A 13,679-nucleotide genomic window follows, 5' to 3' on the forward strand; every position below is an offset into this window, starting at 1 on the left:
TATGAACCCTCTCCCAAACACATAAGTGGGAATTGCAGAGTAATCTTGTAGATGCAGAAGAATCACTTTTCGATACAGGCTTTCTTACTTGCTGATCTAACAGACGGGAGGATATCAGTCAACAAGACTTTCCACCGATGAAGCAACGTGATGTACGAATGGTATGATAAACGTACGCGATCGCCATTTGTGGATAACTGAAAATTGTTTGGAGAATCGTGGAACTGACGCACTAGCAACGACTTAGCTTCAATGTTTCTGTAGCGTTATTGGTGATTACTCACTTTGAATATTTGTTTTGCGGCAAACATTACTGGACACCACCAGTTACTCATGTGTAGTCGTTTGAACAGCGCTTTCATGTAGCCCGAGCCGCATTTTCGACTACACTCTGGAACATTCCAAGGAGTGCAGTAATGCATGATGTGCCGTGCACGCACTTGCACTGAATCCCACAGTGGCCACCATGAACATCTATGGCAAGAAGAAATTATTCTCATGTAATAGGCAGTGTGATGATTCAGTATTAGTTAGTGTGTTGCAACCATTTCTGATGTTGTGAAATTCCTTTTTCGTTTTGTCGTCAGGAATTAACTCCACAAGTTAGTTCTCTTACTTAAGTTCCACTCTAGCTTTCGGATCCCTTGCTATTAGTTTACTGATCTCAGCTCTGTTTGGGCATTTCGTCTGGATCAAGGACGTGTCATAGAATTCCTCCTCGAACAATAATTTTCGTCGGGAGGACATACACTATCGTATATGAGAGACAGCACTCCAATGCCCTTTCGTAACAGGTGGAAACTACTTTTTAACAATATAGACTGTCGAAGAATGATTAGCGAAAATTTTTCGAAAGCTATCCATAGGAGCATGAGCAGAGAATGAGGTCTACTATGGAAGCTAACCGCTATTGTTCGTCCCGCACACCACTCGTGAAAAGTATCGCGAGGAGGAAAAATGACAGAAGTATCAGAAATACCCTCCACCACTAACCTTGTAGTGGCTTTCGGAGTATGGATGTAGATGTTATCAGCGTCAGCGGAATTTACATCTGGTCTCTCAGATTATAAGCACCTTTCATTAACCACCCATTGTAGCTGGAGATATCTACGTATAAGCCATATCAGGTCATTTTCTTTCATGATCCAATTTAGGAGGTTAGGGCTGAATTTTTTTGTGGCATATTCGGAGTTATTTATACATGAGAACTGGAGGTCACAGGGGGAATATGGTTAGCGTCTATGTAGTGAATGTGGTAGGTTTGCACAGTCTGATTGTTTCGGGGTGTGCGGGTACAGTACAATGGTACCGCGCGTGGCTGGGGCATTACTCGGAGCAAACAGTCGACTCTGCAGTGGCTGTACTGCACAGCTGCAAGCTACGTACCAAGTTAATGAGTTCACTACGCTGGCCTAGAGCGATGGCGTAATTTCAGGATATGTACGACTATAAGATGCAACGATTTTTCAAATGAGTTCCTCTCATGAACAAAAAAGTTCAAACGTGTGTGAAATCTTATGGGACTTAACTGCTAATGTCATCAGTCCCTAAGCTTACATACTACTTAACCTAAATTATCCTAAGGACAAAAACACACAACCATGTCCAAGGGAGGACTCAAACCTCCGCCGAGACCAGCCACACAGCCTCTCATGAAAAGTGTCGATCCCCATCACTCTCCGCGTTATTTCTAGGTGCTCCAATAATCGCTTCGAAGACAGTGGGTGATCGATAACTCTCTTCATATCCGCATTTCTACTGTATCAACAGCCATTTGAGCCTGTTTATTATTTTCAATCCTTGGTCTTCCTTTACAACTTGACCCCCACTCTCTGCACTTTCATCCATAACACAATTAACTACTCTTTGTCCACCAGGACGTGTCATGTAACACCCCCCCCTCTTCTTCTGTCAAGTTATACCACAAAAGTACTCGAATCAGAACCATTTCATTAGTTATTCGTTCTACAAATCTAATCGTCAGAATCATTTTGTAACACCACATTTCAACTCCTGTTCTCCTCTTCCCTTTACTGAAAGCTAGTCTCATTTCACTTTTGTACAAGACTTCACTCCGGACAAATACCTTAACATATAAACTTGTATTCTATATTAAAATATCTATCTTACCCATAAAAACTTTTCTTGCTGTTAGTATGCATGTTATTTCCCCCCTGCTTCAGCCGTCGACAATTATTTGTTCACCAAGTAACAAAACTCGTCTACTATTGTCAGTGTCTCAGTTTCCAACGTACAAGGTAGCTCCCTCAGTAACACTTGATCCAGTTCGACCACATAAGATTATCCATGCCTTACTTTTATTAATGTTCATTTTATGACTAATTTTCAAGGTGCTATTCATTCCGCTTACCTGATCCTTAAATCCCTTCGACGTCTCCAACCAAATTACAGTGTGATCAGCAACCGTTACGTATTTTCATTTATTCCCCCTGAAAATCCATTATTTTTCCACATTCCCTGTTAATTTCGTTTAATGCTTGATCAATATACAATTTGAGTGTAATGGGGAACTCGTTGCAATGCTGCTGTATTTCTTTCTAAAAACTGATGCCTACCATTTGAGAGTGTGATGAGGCTGAACTCCACCAGCGTGAGTTACTAGTCCCGTATTGCACAAAGCAACCATCACGGTCTGCAAATGTATCAGGACGTCGACATTTTGCTTTCCTTTCCTCTTCTGATGATCTCTTTTAAAACTCGCATGAAATCGAACTAGATCATGAAATTAGCTGTCTGAAAAGCTGACATCAAATACACAGTATGTTGTCGGTCTAGACTCTACTCCATGATTATTATGAGACTTTTCTCTCTCCTCAAATACATTGATTTCAACTCTATATACATGCAGCAATCTCTTCATATCGCCTCCAAACCTCTCGAAACTACAAAACCATCCGTGAGGAACAGCTTTGCTTCACTAAAATACGGTGTGTCACATTTATTCATGAGGAAGTCAACTCCAAACACATAACACACGATTAACACATGATCGATTAACACTTTCTTCTCGAATTCTTTCTTTCCAATTTTAAATCTTACTTAAGATGGCGCATTTACTGGTTTACTCTTCTTTCCTAGGACGTTATCGAAGCAGTTCCTACTAATTGGTCACGTCGAAAGGTTTTCAGTATTTCCTCACTGATCGTAAACATCATTAGCCTCGCTGCCAGTGTCTGCTAATATATCTCCCTTTATCCTGTGTGTCTCAATCTGTGTGATGCATTCCGATTATGGAGATACAAATCTAACAAGCTGCAAGAACGTCACGGGTTCATTTGGTCAGCGTGATACTGTCACGGAAATGGTCGACAAACTGCTGAGGGAAATGCATATTGCTTCCTACTGATGACCACGACGCAAAATTTGTTAAATTCGGTCTAACAGAAAAAGAGTGGCGACAATATTTCTTTACGTACACATGGAAAATACGGTAGTTGCCGAAATCCGCGAAGGTTTGTTTCTTTTCCGAATAAAAATGAGAACGCGCGAGGAAATAGTGACCATACTACATTTGTTAACCGGTAATTTGAAGACAGCCAGAAATACGTTCGTAGCTTTTGTGGATTTGGTGCTTGATTTGCTATGTTCAAACGTCATACTGTTTGAAATTCTGAAAGTAGTGGGCATAAAATACAAGTAACGGAAAGTCGTCTACAGTTTGTTCAGAAACCAGACTCCAGTTTTAAGAAATGAGGTGCGTAACACGTGAAAGGTATTTAAGAAAGGGTGGGGGGTTGGGGGGATAGTGTTATAGCCTAGTTGCGATGTCATTCAGTTTGCACATTGAGCAAGAAGAACCTGAGCGAGAAGCAAAAAGTGTTGAGGAAGGAAAAATTCGGGAATGGCATCGAAGTTCTGGAAGAAGAAGTAAAATCTTTGTCTAACTCTGAATGGTTCAAAAATGTTCAAATGTGTGTGAAATCTTATGGGTCTTAACTGCTAAGGTCATCAGTCCCTAAGCTTACACACTACTTAAACTAAATTATCCTAAGGACAAACACACACAGCCATGCCCGATGGAGAACTCGAACCTCCGCCGGTACCAGGCGCACAGTCCATGACTACAGCGGCCTAGACCGCTCGGCTAATCCCGCGCGGCTCAGTGAATGGTCACCCACAACCAGTTCCAGGTTGCCTATCCAACGGCTTCCAGGGGCACTAAATAATTTTCTGCGTCTTATATAAATACTGGCAGAATTTAAAAAGTTAGAACCGTGTTTAAGTATACGCATTAAGAGATATAGTCTTATGTTAAGATTCTTGGGTAAAATAATAGAAAATTGTACAAGTCACGCCAATACCCAACAAAGGAAACAGAATAATCCGCTGAATTACAGACCCATGTCGCTAACGTCGATTTGCAGTAGGATTCTGGAACATATATGGTACTCTGACATCGTGAATTACCTAGAACATAACGATTTATTCACAAACAGCCAACCCGGATTCAGAAAATTTTATTCTTGTGAGACGCAACTACACTTTTATTCTCACGATATAATCAGTGCTATCGACAGGGGATGTGAAATTGATTCCAAATTTTTACGTTCCTAGAAGCCTTTTGACACCATTCCTCACAAGTGACTTCTAATCAAATTTCGTGCCTACGGAGTATGGTGTCCTGTTGCGCTACTGGATTCGTGATTTCCTGTAATAAACCTCAGAGTTGGTAGTAACTGACGGAAAGTCATGGAGAAAAAGAAACGAAATCTTTGGCATTCTCCGAGGAAGTGCTTTAGGACCTCTGCTGTCCCTGATATACGTAAAAGATATAGGAGAAAATCGCAGCAGCTCTTTGGAGATGTTGTTGTCATTTACCAACTTGTGAAGTCATCAAATGGTCAAAACAAATTGAAAAATATTTTAGGCAGGATGTCTACATGGAGCGAAAAGTAGGAACTGACGCTAGATAATGAATAGTTGAAGTCATCCACATGGGTACTAAAATGAATCCCGCTAAATTTCAGTTACACAGTAAATCAGACAAATCTATAGGCTATCAATTCAGCTAAGTACTTAGGGATTACAATTAGGAATAACATAAGTTGGAACGATTACGTAGATAATGTTGTGGGGAAAGCAAACCAAAGACTGCAGTTTATTTACAGAACATATAAAAAGTTCAACAGCGCTGCTAAAGAGATTACTTGCACTACTACTGTCCACCCTGTTGCTGTGCGCTGTGAGATTTGCATCAGATAGGACTGACGGAGGACATCTTAAATGTGCAAAGAAGAGACGCTCGTTTTGTGATGTCACGAAATGAGGTAGAAAATGACACGGATGTGTTACATGAATTAGTGTGGCAGTCATTAAAGCAAAGGACTTTTTCGTTGGGGGAGGATCTTCTTACGAAACTACAGTCACAAACTTTCTCCTCGAAGTGTGAAAATATTTGATTGCGCACACCTATTTAGAGAGAACTGATCACCACTATAAAACAAGAAGAGGAATCAGAGTTGGCATGGAACGTTTTAAGTGTTCGTTAATCCCGTGCGCGGTACAGGAGAGGAACAGTTGAAAAATAGCACGAAGGTGGTTCGATGAACCCTCCTCCGGGTACTTAATTGTGAATTGGAGAGTAGTATGTAGATGCATTAAGTCAAGTATTAAAGTTACAAACTGTGTATAAAATTTTAGGCGGCGCAACTAAAGACTCACAAATTAACCAGACTTTATTCGTCCAGTACGGAATGAATAGCGCCTTGAAAAGTATTCATAAAAAGAACATTAATAAAAGTAAGACATGGATAATCTTATGTGGTCGAACTGAATCAAGTGTTACTTAGGGAGCTACCTTGCACCTTGGAAACTGAGACACTGACAGTAGTAGACGAGTTTTGTTACTTGGTGAACAAATAATTGGCGACGCCAGAAGCAGAGAGGAAATGACATGCATACTAGCGGTTAGCGACTGCTAACAAACCTTACACACAATTTAAAACTTTTTAGAAAGTTTTTCGCTGCTCTGCAGTGAATCATCATAATCCAATTTTACTTTTAATTTATTACTTGTTTACTACTAACTATATCGGCAACACATTTTACAGACAGCGTCGACCAACACCACTGCATGCACCTGCAAAATTACGGGGATGAGCCAAGACAATATAACCGCCTGTTTCATAGCGTGTTGGTCCACTTTTCAAACAAAGTACAGCAGTAATTCTGCTTGGCATGGATTCTACAAGTTCTTAATGGGTTTCCAGAAGTAGAGGCACTAAATATCTACTCATAAATTACTAAATTCCCGCAAACTACGAGACGGTGGTTTCTGGGCAATTAGGTGGCGCCCGGTATTTGTTCCGGTGAGTAAAGATCAGGGCATTTGCTGGGTAAGATGTCATTGTTAGTTCACTAGCATGTTTCTTAAACCACTGCAGTGCAATTCTTGCCTTGTGTCATCGGAGAGTTCAAATGGCTCGGAGCACTATGGGACTTAATATCGGAGGTCATCAGTGCCCTAGAACTTAGAACTCCTTAAACCTAACTAACCTAAGGACATCACACACATCCATGCACGAGGCAGGATTCGAACCTGCGACCGTGGCAGTCTACATCTACATCTACATTTATACTCCGCAAGCCACCCAACGGTGTGTGGCGGAGGGCACTTTACGTGCCACTGTCATTACCTCCCTTTCCTGTTCCAGTCGCGTATGGTTCGCGGGAAGAACGACTGTCTGAAAGCCTCTGTGCGCGCTCTAATCTCTCTAATTTTACATTCGTGATCGCCTCGGGAGGTATAAGTAGGGGGAAGCAATATATTCGATACCTCATCCAGAAACGCACCCTCTCGAAACCTGGCGAGCAAGCTACACCGCGATGCAGAGCGCCTCTCTTGCAGAGTCCGCCACTTGAGTTTGTTAAACATCTCCGTAACGCTATCACGGTTACCAAATAACCCTGTGACGAAACGCGCCGCTCTTCTTTGAATCTTCTCTATATCCTCCGTCAACCCGATCTGGTACGGATCCCACACTGATGAGCAATACTCAAGTATAGGTCGAACGAGTGTTTTGTAAGCCACCTCCTCTGTTGATGGACTACATTTTCTAAGGACTCTCCCAATGAATCTCAACCTGGTACCCGCCTTACCAACAATTAATTTTATATGATCATTCCACTTCAAATCGTTCCGCACGCATACTCCCCGCGCGACTCCTGACTGAAGCGCCTAGAACCGCTCGGCCACCGCGGCCAGCCATGGAGAGTTATCCTGCTGGAAGATATCATCGCCATCAGAGAAGACTTCAAACATGAAGGGAAGCGGGTGGTGCGCAATAATGTTCACGTAGTTGACTGCTGTCGTGATGTTTTCAAGTACCACCATAGCTCCCATTGAAGCGCTACTCAAAGTAACCTGTTGCTTAATCTTGCCCCCACCGGCGGCACATTAGAGCAAACATTCGGCTGATGACGGTGTCTAAGGACACTACCATCGATGAAATCTCAGTGATGCTGTGTCCACTTTCTCACAGTTGCTTTTGTTGTTAAGTCAACACGGGAGCACATAGGGATCGTGTGCTTTGTAGTTCCATGTTCAGCATTGGTCTTTGAATTGTGTGCTGCGAAGCACTTGCACCTGAACCAGCATTGTACTCTGTTGTCAAAGCTGTCACAGATCGCTGCCTATCCTGGATTACACAGCGAATAATTTTGCAAGCACTACGTTTTATGAAGAGACGTGATCGACCAGCATCGGTGTTTCAGAGATTCTCGTGTCCAGCTGCAGCCTCACAACACTATGCCAAATGTCAAAACCGTTTATATCAGTGGATTTTCGAATTTGCGGCCTGTATCTTCGCTATAATGACTAACCACTCATCTCTGTTTCGCTTATATTCTTTCAAAAAAATGGCTCTGAGCACTATGGGACTCAACTTCTCAGGTCATTAGTCCCCTACAACTTAGAACTAGTTAAACCTAACTAACCTAAGGACATCACACACATCCATGCCCGAGGCAGGATTCGAACCTGCGACCGTAGTGGTCTCGCGGTTCCAGACCACTTCGGCCGGCGTATATTCTTTCCTTTCTACGTCACGTGCCCGCCAACACCAGCAGTAGGCATTCAACCTCGCGGAGGACAGTGGTCATAATGTTTTCCCTCACCAGCGTATATCATCGTACGATACACTGTTCAGGAGATACGACGTAATAAACCTTGGGACGCGTGTTTGCTTAAGACAGGGCGCAGATTACCCAAACTATACTCATCCAGGAACTGAGAACATTTTGTCAGTTAATTGCTTAGCGTCAAATATTTAACACATTGAATTCGCAGGTGAGGCAGCATTGACTCTGTTCCTCTTTTTTTTTGACAAGGGAGAGAGCCGGATTCCAAACAGAGTTTAAACAGAAACCTCCATCCCTGTTAACGAGGTTGCTCGCTAATTTAATCTCAACTGCCTCCCTAATGACACTGTCCCAATAGCTGGACGTGCATGCCAATATCTCGGTGTTATTATATAACATGGGGTGAGCAGTATCCAAGCAATGTTCGGCAATAGCAGATCTATTTGGCTGCTGTAATCGTGTGTGCCGTTTATGCTCAGTACATCTGTCCTCCACGGTCCTGATTGTTTGACCAATATATGCCATGCCGCAGCTACAAGGAATACGATATACACCCGCCTTATGCAGTCCAAGATCATCCTTAACGGAACTCAAAAGTGCTCTAATTTTAGATGGAGGTCGGAAAACACATTTCACATTGTATTTCCGTAAAATACGACCAATCTTATTGGACGTGTTTCCTACGTAAGGCAAGAAGGCAGTAGACTTAGGTGTTGACTCAGAATTATCATCAATCACCCGATGTACAGTTGGTCGATAGCGCAACGCACGTTCAATCTGTCTATCACTGTAACCATTTTGACGAAATGTAACTTCAAGATGGGACAGCTCAGCTGGCAAAGTCTCAGCGTCAGAAACGACATGTGCCCTGTGTACCAAGGTACGAAGTACCCCTTCACGCTGAGCCGAATGGTGACAACTATTAGCTTGTAAGTAAAAGTCGGTGTGAGTACGTTTTCTGTAGACTGCATGTCCCAATGATCCATCATCCTTCCTCCTAACCAACACGTCGAGAAAGGGAAGGCAACCATCCTCTTCCACCTCCATCGTAAAACGAATGTTCGGGTGGATCGAGTTCAGATGTTCTAGAAAGACATTCAAATTCTCCCTACCGTGAGGCCAAACAACGAAGGTATCGTCAACGTATCTAAAGAAACAGGCGGGTTTTAAAGGCGCCGACTCCAATGCACGTTCCTCGAAGTCTTCCATAAACAAATTTGCGATCACAGGAGACAAGGGACGACCCATCGCAACTCCATCTGTCTGCTCGTAATACTGGTCATTAAATAAAAAGTAAGTAGATGTCAACACATGCCTAAAGAGATTAGTTAAGTCAGCACCAAACCTGGCTTCAATTAACCGCAACGAATCAGACAGAGGAACACGAGTGAAGAGAGAGACCACATCGAAACTCACTAAAATATCATAGTCATTCAGCCTCAGTCCCTCCAAACGAAGTAAAAAAACAGCTGAGTTCCTGATACGATGTTCACACCGTCCTACTTGTGGACTCAACAGAGAAGCAAGATGCTTGGATACACGATATGTCGGGGCGCCGATGTTACTCGCTATAGGACGGAAAGGAACCCCTTCCTTATGAACCTTTGGAAGGCCATATAACCTAGGGGGAACCGCACTATAGGTGTTATGCCTCTTGATTGTGTCCTGCGACAAACCACTTTTCTTCAGGAGGCTGTTGGTCTTTCTCTCAACAGTTTTCGTGCGGTCAGCATCGATTCTAAAAAATCAGAAGGTCGAAGTTAGTATCTTTACAGAATCTTGGGTTTACTTGAGTAGTAATATCTGAGACAAACTACTTGGAAGATGAACAGATGGAATAGTGTCTAGAAAATCGGTTCTACGAAGAACATCAAGTACAGTAAAACAAGGAGAATGTCACCTAAAATAAATACACTACAGTCATCGAAATTAGATCAGGAAATTAGACGCTAAAATTACTAGATGAGTTATGGTACTTGGGTAGCAAAATTAGTGCAGTGACTGTAATACAGATAACATGGAAGTCGGACTTGCAACTGCAAAAAAGGCTTTTCTAGAAACAAGAAATTACTCAACATTCGCGTTTAACTATGGAAAGAATATACTGAAGATACTTACTTGGAACGTAGCACTGAACGGAAGTGAAGCTTAAACGGTAAACTGTTCAGACAGGAAGATAACAGCGTTCAAAATGTGCTCCAGTGAAAGAACGTTGATAATTACGTTCACCGGATAACTAATGATGTAGTATTCTATCAAGCAGGGCGAAGGGGGTGGGCGACGGAGCTGCTTGAAACCGATTTTCAGGCTGAAGACCACAACAACACCCATCGGTGAATGGGACAGGAAGTTTGGTTAAGACTTCTAGCTCCCGTCGCATACCGTTAGATGTGTAAAGGGATGAGCTACAACCACAGAAAAGCCCTAATTAAGGACATAACAACTGTCTCTAATAGTCACAGTCGTTGTTCTACCAATGCAGCAGACTCGAGGCGCTCAGCTACTTGGTGTCAAATGTCTTGGACACTGGACTACCTTGAGGAAGTTCCTGTGGCTCGACCCACTACCTTGTGACAACCATCAGGCCTGATTCACTGGCCCCTGTGTGAGACTTTTCAGCATGACAGAGAATTGTGGCTCCTTCCCCACAGTCAGCCCTGGTCGGCTGAATTTAAATTCGCGGGGCCAGCCCGTCATATTCGAACAGCTGGGTAGCAGTATGACGTCCAGCGTATGCTGGTTAGTACCGTATCGACGTTGTTTCCGCCATCACCATTACCCGGCCTCGAAACTCTGCCCATCGCCTGACTACCTGGGCGGTTCGGCAGCTAAGCACTGTGCCGCCCTCACGTGATTACGTCGCTGGGGTCAAGCCACCACTGCGTCTACCGAGATTCCAGAGGATGACTCCTTTGCCCTGTGCCGTGGGTTCGAGTCTCTGTCGAATTCCAAGTGTCCGCAGCCTTTAGCGGATCGTCCAGCTGCAGGATGGGAACGATAAGCGTTTCTCGACACGGTAGCGACGACGCAGGTTCTGTGCTTCGGCCGAAAGGGCTGGACGGAGAGGTGAACACAATAGAGGCGCCCTGTCGATGTAATTGCCGATTCGCCAGAGATCGACACCGACAGTTTCGAGAACTAACGAAAACAAATGCGAGATGCCCTGTCGACATAGTTGCCGCTTCGCTAGGGATCAACACTAGCAGTGTAGAAAGCTGTCGCATGTAAATGAACAATAATGAAGGACATCTTGTATCCGCGAGTTGCCTCCTTCTGCTGCCCCACATCCATCTCTGGTAGAGAATTACCGACCACTCTAAGCCACCCTAGACACCAGTTATAGGTAGACTGAAGAGGACAATTTTAGACAAATATATATAAGTAGAAATACCAGCACTGTGTCGGTGAAACGAAAGGAAGGACATCTATGACCTGCTTCAGTATTTAGCAGTTCTGTGTGAGACTTTTCGTTAAACACTAGTGCTTACGACATGTATTAAGAGTACTGACGTGAGTCCTTATGAGGGTGCTTTCAACTGGAGTTGGCTGACTGCTATGTTAGGAGACGCTGTCGTATCATGTACGATCTGCCTGCAAACAACAAATTCTTTCTTTTCTTCCCACGGGGAATACACAAGTTTCGTGTTGCACAGATGCCAGCTGCGACCCAGAAATAAGACGTAGATGTCTGCCTCTCAGATTTCTAATTTTTGTAAAGAAGTAAGAGATAAAAGTAACAACAAAATCATAAATAGAGTTGGTTCAAATTTTGCAATAATTATTTCGGAGAAAGTTCATGTTTCATGATGTTACGAATGAACTGCATTAATGGCTGTGCTGTTCTGGAAGAAGTTATGGGGAAAAGCTGGTTTCGTGGTCCATCAAGAGACGATCTCAGTTAGACTCATTACCCAATCGGATTACGGCCATTGTTGCTGCCAAAGATGGCAGCAGCAGCTCCAGTTATTCCCTTACTGTCATAGCTATCAAATGACGATGCACTGTCACCTGTTCCTTTGTTACAATGCAAAATAGCGCTGTTAATATTTGTTCGTTTCTATTTTTCAGTTATTTCGATAAATTGTTTAGTAGTTTTTAATGTGTAATATCAGCTTTATACTTAAGTTTTTGTTGTTGCTTAGTCGATTATCGCACTCAACAGAGTTGAAGTACTTTGTTTACACATTTGCCTCTCTCAGGGAGCGGTGCTGTCTCGATATAAGTGGAACACAGTATTATTGCACCTTGGAGTAAGGGAACTTAGGTCGGCATATCGCTAGTTTTAAGCACGATATATCACGAGGACACGCTGTATCACTTGATGGTATACGCATAACTGTGTTGAAATCATTCACAGTACCATGTGTTTTCCTCAGTCGCCACTGTACTTGTTAACTCTGAGGTCTCCACGTGCTTCCGGTAATGGCCATGAGAGGCAAAGGTCAATAATATCGTGGTTGGAAGTAGTTTAGCGTACGCAGCGTGCCGTGCCTGTCTGACATAATCCGCCATGTGGCGGCCAGAATGTTTTTTATTATCGTTTTCCAATGTATTCTTTAAAATTGTACACGATAACCAGACCGTTTCTCTGATGACTTCAGCACAGGTTGGTGAGGATTTAATACACTGCAGCGCCAAAGAAGTTGGTATCGGCATTTGTATTCAATTACAGAGATGTGTAAACTGGCAGAATACGGTGGTGCAATCGGTAACGGTTATATAAGAAAGCAAATTTCTGGCGCAGCTGTTTGGCCGATTACTGGTGATAAAATGGCAGGTTATCAAGATGTAAGATAGTTTGACCAGGCTGCTATAGTCGTCGCAAGAGCGATGGGACACAGCATCTCCGAGGTAGCGATGAAGTATAGATTTTCCTATACGACCATTTTACGAGTGTGCCGTGAACAGGAATCCAGTAAAACATCAAATGTCCCACATTTTTGCGGCCGGAAAAAAGATCCTGCAAGAACGGGACCAACGATGACTGAAGAGAATCGTTCAACATGACGGAAGAGCAAACCACAAATTGCTGCAGATTTCAATGCTGGGCCATCAATAAGTGTCAGCGCGCGCAGCATTCAACGAAACGTCATCAATATGGGCATTCGTAGTCGTAGGCCTACTCTTGTACGCTTGATGACTGCATGACACAAAGCTTTATGCCTCGTCTGGACCCGTCAACATCGACATTGGACTGTTGATGACTGAAACAATATTGCCTGGTGTTCGTTTCTAATTGTATCGAGCGGATGGACGTGTATGGAGGCCTGCCCGGCTAGCCGCGCGGTCTCACGCGCTGATTCCCGAGCTGGAAGGCGTGCCGGTCCACGGCACGAATCCGCCAGGCGGATTAGTGTCGAGGTGTGGTGTGCAGGCGAGCCTGTGGATAGTTTTTAAGACGGTTTCCCACCTGCCCCGGCGAATGCGGGCGGTTTCCCCTTATTCCGCCTCAGTTACACTGTGTCGGCGATTGCTGCGTAAACACTGTCTCCACGTACGCGTACACCATAATTACTCTACCACGCAAATATTTGGGGCTATAGTATGGTATAAGACAGTCCCCGGTGGGTCCACTGGGG

Source organism: Schistocerca cancellata, chromosome 5, assembly GCF_023864275.1.
Source record: "Schistocerca cancellata isolate TAMUIC-IGC-003103 chromosome 5, iqSchCanc2.1, whole genome shotgun sequence".
In the NCBI taxonomy this organism is placed as follows: domain Eukaryota; kingdom Metazoa; phylum Arthropoda; class Insecta; order Orthoptera; family Acrididae; genus Schistocerca; species Schistocerca cancellata.